Source organism: Mustela nigripes, chromosome 1, assembly GCF_022355385.1.
Source record: "Mustela nigripes isolate SB6536 chromosome 1, MUSNIG.SB6536, whole genome shotgun sequence".
In the NCBI taxonomy this organism is placed as follows: domain Eukaryota; kingdom Metazoa; phylum Chordata; class Mammalia; order Carnivora; family Mustelidae; genus Mustela; species Mustela nigripes.
In genome coordinates, this window is record NC_081557.1 from 58557747 (window position 1) to 58563746 (window position 6000).

General features: G+C 42.2%; 1 protein-coding gene across 17 annotated transcripts in view; it reads right to left on the minus strand.

Annotated features, from left to right (window-relative positions):
* DLG2 (discs large MAGUK scaffold protein 2) overlaps positions 1-6000 on the minus strand; it is a 1549658-nt gene that overhangs the window by 16759 nt on the left and 1526899 nt on the right. The window lies entirely within an intron of this gene.

Sequence of the window (6000 nt, forward strand, 5' to 3'; positions counted from 1 at the left end):
CTTTCTTTGCATTAGGCCCAGGACTGTGTTTTAGTCCTGGGTACTAGGATACTAGTTAAGGGATATTGGAAAGGACTTCCTGTATGCTGTTTTACATAGGAGTGCTTTCTGAAACCACCAAAGGACAACACAACTCATTGCTTTATCTGCTCATCCCCCTTGAAACACATTCCATCTGCCAATGTGCTCCTCCTTTAACAGATAGCACCATGAAAGGTGAGTTAATTTCATAAAAGGAGTTAATATTACAGATAGTTTTGATAATGACAACAAGTCTGGAGAAGTAGGCAATATGTGGATAAAGCTCTGAAGTACAGAGGTCTTCCCTGCACCCAGGTAGCTGGGATGGGGCAGGGTGAGAGCGTCTTACTTTTTTGAGCATGAGAAATGGCCCCAGGCCCAAGTCACATCTCTCCTCACCTTTAGGCAGGCTTACTCTGAGAATGGCCCTGCTAGCTAAGCTACTTCCTCATGGCAAGGAGAACAAGCCTTGATGGTCCTTCTCAGTGACATCTACTCATGGCTCCTCCAAGAACGTTCAGGGACTTTTCTACATCTGGAGTGTGGTATGTGAGGAGTCAGAGTCACATTTTTTTTTTTTTTTTTAAATTTGGGAAACTATGATTCCCTTTTAATAAATGAAAGAGCTGAAATTTAGTCTAGGCCAAAAAATAATGAAGGTGATTGACTGCTAAGATCCACAGTTATCTAAAGCCTGAGATATGTAGAGGTCATAGGATCTCAGAAGGTAAGTGTAAAAATGGCAGGGGACAAAGCATATTAGGGTTAGAAACATGGCCAGTGAGTACTGTGGTGTGTGACTGCAACTTCATGGGGAGAGCTTTATGGACTAATATGTGAGAGGGGACTTCTGAGCACAGGATAACAAAGCTTTCAAACATCAGGAGATACTTATGCCTCTCTACCAGACTGGGGACCCCATAGGCGAGGACTGGCTTTCATTTACCATGGCATCCCCAGGGCTCAACCCAGAGAAAAATGTCAATGAATTTACATTCTGATTTTAGTGGTAGGAAATGGGATGAGTAATGAGGCCAAAGATAGGTTTTCCTTTGTGTTCCTGTCTGTATGCTTTCACTCTGGGAAGTGTGGTTTTCTCTAAATAAATATAACACGTCATGTTCCCATAGGAATCTTTTCCCAATGTCCTTACAAATCATTCTGATGGGCTATTCTAAAGGCAAGCTTTAAATAAAATATTTGGTGACGGTATGTTTCATTCGTGATTCAGAAAAGTAGGACAAAGCAACACAGCTTTGGTTAACTTTGTTGGAGAGTCCTGTAGTTCTTCTGGTTATCTGTTGCTTTTGGCTTTCCTTTCTAACTTACAAAAGGCCCTGGTTCTTGTTCAGAGCAGGAAGGCTGGCAGATGGCAGTGGCGGCATCCTTACGTCAAGGCCCATCCCACTTTTAAAGACCCTGTGACAGTCAGGGACAGGGTTAGGAGTAGCTGACTGGCAGGGGAGCTGGGGTGGATGGGATTATGTCACAACTGCGATCTCAACACGTTAAACCAATTTTTCCTTTCATGTTCGGGAATGAAAAGCCCTATGGGTAATGGGAAGGAGACTAAGAGGGGGAGGGGAAAAAGCCACAGCAATGGAGGTAAGATAATTCCCGTCTGTATGGCCATAAAGGGCTTTCACAACCATTGCTGTTTTTCATAGTTATTTCTGTTGAGATAGATGCTCTGATGATCCCCACTTTACAGATGAAGGAGCTGAGGCTCAAAGGTGTTAATGGGGCTTGTTGTTTTCAGTCGGGAAGTAGTGGGAGTCGAGATGTAAATCCACATCTTTTTGGACTCCTCATTGAGTGGATGGCAAGAGATGGAGAATTTTCTGATGGGACTGCGATGGAGGGGCAAACCTTACCCTATGTACAAAGAATGGGTGGGCGAGTCACTGGGAGGCCAGAAGAGGCTCCATCTGTAAACACCAGCTGTGGTTTGTTTTTTTTTTTTTTTTGATTTATTTTTTAAATGCCGCTGTGTCATCTCCATACAGAGTCATCCTTAGTGGATTTCCTATTTTTTGCTCAGGAGGTGTTGGCACTTAGAAATAACAGCTGACAAATAGGTACAAACTATTACTCGGTCTTGTTCTTCTGGCAAGGGCCCGGCTGGCAGTGGGAGAGCAGCACAGAGCCGGGCGCAGACAGCTGCAGTGCTGGGACAGTCGGCGGAGGCGTCTGCCCACAGTCTCCACGAGACGCTCTGGGTCTGAACTGGAAGCAAGTCACAAGAGGAGGGACACGGAGGGAGACCCTCCCATGCCCAGATGATGGAGAAAAGCAACTTGGTGTTCTTTAGGAATTTTTGGAAACGAGAGAAGGGAGAGGACGGAAGGGCAGTACATTTAATGTTCTAAATGTAGTGTTCAGTGCCTGCTTGGGGTGATTCTTAAGAAGAAATGAGGTTCTTAGAGGCACGGAATGTTAGCTTTGGAGCTCACAGGGTTCCTAGACGGCGACTACGTGGCACATGGTGTCACTGCCCCATTCCATGCCCTTGGGGGGCACCACAGATTGATCACTGCCCACATTACCGCTGGGCCTCCATCCTGGCCTCGATATTTTTCAGTACAATTCTTCTGGCAGCTATCACCCATTGGTCAAACCCGGGATCTTGGTTCAAATCTGCTTGCCATCTGTGCTCTGACTCAAGCTGCTCAGTTTACAAAGGAGAGGACTGAGGTTCAAAGATGATGAGTGATTTCTTCAAGATTGCATAGTGAATTAGTGTTTCAGTGTCTCCACAGGACGTTCAGAAGATTAAATCCGTTACTGTACATAGAACTCTTAAAGCCGGGCTTATTGCACAGTTAATGCAATATAAAGGTTTCTGCTTGTATTAATTTGATAGGTGGTATGGAATAGTTGAAATGTACTGGGTAAAGCATGAGGCAGCTGGCATTACAAACCGTCTGGAAGAGGGACAGGGTTAGGAATTCAGAAGCAGAATATCTCGGCTGGTCTTCCAGAATGCCCCTCTACCGTGCACTCTCATAAAGCTTTAGCTTCCTCATCCGTAAAAGGGCGTGTTAACCTGAGACATATCTCAGTTTTGTTGCAGAAATCAAATAAAAGAAAATAGATAATGAGAAACTGCCTTATAAAGGCAACTAGAGGAAATACAAGGGCCATAATTGAAGACAGCAGAGAAAGGAGAAGAATATGGGCGTCACTTTGGTAAATCCCAATGGAAAAGTATTGTGTCTCCTCTGATCAGCATTTAGTCCCACTCAGATCGCTCCTTCAAGGTCCGTGTTTTGAAACTCTTATGTAACTATGAACACCGATAGGTTATGGAGATAATCAGCAGTTCCCCGGTCCCCATCGTGATGTAAAGAACTTTGTGAGCTTTGAGGAAGGCAGGTCTCAGCTGCAGACATTTGCAGTCTCTGTTATACCTATATGGTCTATTACTGTGTCCTAATACAAGGGCATCTGAAAGCTAGGATATTAAAACAGCCACAAGTACAAGCCTGTACTGTACGACTTTGTTGACAGACAGAAATCTGCAATTAGTCCTTAATTAAGATAGTTGTGAGGGGGTATTTCACATAACTATGCGCTGTAATTAACTGCAGTTTAGCTAGTGCTCAATATAGCCGGACTTTGAAAAATTCTATTTTATAATCCTGAGATGGCACAGGAAAGGTCGGGGCTGTTTATTAGAAACCGAAGTTTGTGTGTGTGTGTGTGTGTGTGTGTGTGTGTGTGTGTATCTCAGGTAATGTATGAGGCTTTCAGTTAGGGTTGTCACAACACATATTTCCAAGATGTAGTGTGAATTGTGCCTCTGGAGCTATGAGACATAGTGCTCTGGGACTTTGCTCCTAACCACTGACCATTTTTTAAAGCACTGTGTCCCAGAGTGGACATGGAATGGTTCTAAGAGTGAAAAAAAAAAAAAACAAAAAAACAAAAAAACAAACAAAACAAAACAAAACAAAAATAACACCTGGACACCAGTGGGAAAAGGTCTTTTTAGTCTTTGTTTATACTGCTATCCACAAAACATAAAAGTTTCTTATAATTACAGCAAAACCCAGGAATTCAGTAGAAAACTGCAGCTCGTGTTGATTTCCAAGTGGCAATTTTCTGGAAACAACATTTGTTCCAAGTCTCTGGGCCTGCCTGGAAAGTTCCTTCCTTAACCTACTGAGCTGGCATGCTCCTCAATGAAGCTCAGCTCAAAGGGCACTTCCTCTCTGAAATCATCTCTGAAGCCCCTACTAATCTTGAACCAGACCTTTTTCTTAGAAACCGCTACATGTTGCGCATTTTTGTTGTTGCTGCTGTTTATCGATACCTCTCCCCACGGTGTGTGTGATGAGTTCTAGAGTTGGTTGAGGTTCATACTGGGTCTCATGGTGCCTTTGAAGAGAGCATGATATATGGTGCATGCTGAATGAATAAAGAAATATTTCTCTTTAATTCCTTGTACTTCCATCCTGGGGAGAGAAATATTTTTTTCCTCTAAGCTGTGACAAAGGCTGTTCTTACTTTCATTCATTTGTAAAGCAAGCAATCTGTGTGGTGACCGGTAACCTCAGATGAGACCCAAACTAATGCTGATTACTGGACTCCACATTTGCTCTCGTAATATCATAAAGTCCAGTTCCAATTCTTCTCTCTTCTCATAGATGATTCAAGGGGCTTGCAAGTGTTCCTTTTTTTTACTCATTAAGTATTTGTGTGAACCTACTATTTGATAATGAAGAGTTACTGATGTCATCCTAGAACATCACTACCAAAAACCCTGTACACAGCTGAAAGCTTTGGCCCAGTTTTTCTAACTTAATGATTCTGGGAAGAACATTCCTACCCATGAAAGAGAAAAGAGGGGCCCCTGAAAAGGATTTCCAAAGGAAAAGGTAGTTCTTGTATATACTTTTCATAAAAAGAATTGAAAGAACAAGGTATGATGTTTCCCCTTTCTATACTTGTGTCTGCACGATAGAAATACAATACTTAGACCTGCACATCAAAGAAACTAGGGTTATTGGTCCCACAAAACTCAACAAAGTTCTTTTTTTTCCTTATACTAAGTTGAGGTACCTCAGGTGTCAGGAAGGCAATCTTTGGTCACTTCTTCTTAGCCTGGTATCTCTTTGTTTTAAAATTAAATGAAGGGAAGGGGGAGGCAAGTGTTTTGCTAAGTTGGGATAATCTTGAAATTCTAAGAGTTGGAAGAATGCAAGAATGTGAAGGGTCACGCTGAGAAAAAGAACCCTCTGATTCCTGTCACCAAGACTTGTCAGTCTTCTGAGGAAGAAAATTAGGTGGTTCTCATATTATTTGACTTATTGAGGATATCTCATTACATTTTTTGTTTCCACTTCATTCTGTACTATGTTTCGTCTTCCTCCTCTGGCCCCTACCTCTCTCAGCCACCTTTCTTCTTTTGTTCTTTTTTCTATTTGCTACCAATCTGAATCTATGAAGCCTTTCTCAAAATCCACATTGAATTCGTCATATTCCAAGAGTACCAGTTGGGACTCCACCACAAAAAAGGCACGGTTTTATAAAGTACCATGCTGTCATGGGAGAGCAAAAACAGAAACTCTTTTAGTTTTTAATTAATACCTGAGGGAAGCTTGAGGGGAGACAAAAATCCCAACCAATTTCTGGCATGGTGGCTGTGGGTCAATTGTATTGGGACTGTACTTTTCTAATATCCTCAGTAATCACTTTTTGAGTAACCCATTTCACTAAGGAGGACAAATAACTATTACAGAAGTTGTAAGGATCCCCGTGGTAATATGTACCTATGATAGTCACCCAAACCCAGTAAGTAGGTGGTAAGAAACCACATGAATGCATCAAAGGGATGTGCTTGGTGTTTGGTGAACATTTTTATACACTAAGCAAATGGCTTGAGGTGACCAAACAAAGATAAAGGTCAGGAACAATTTTTAGTTACCTACCTTTTCAGAAAGTTAAGCTTTCTGATCTAAGATTTATTCACTTTCC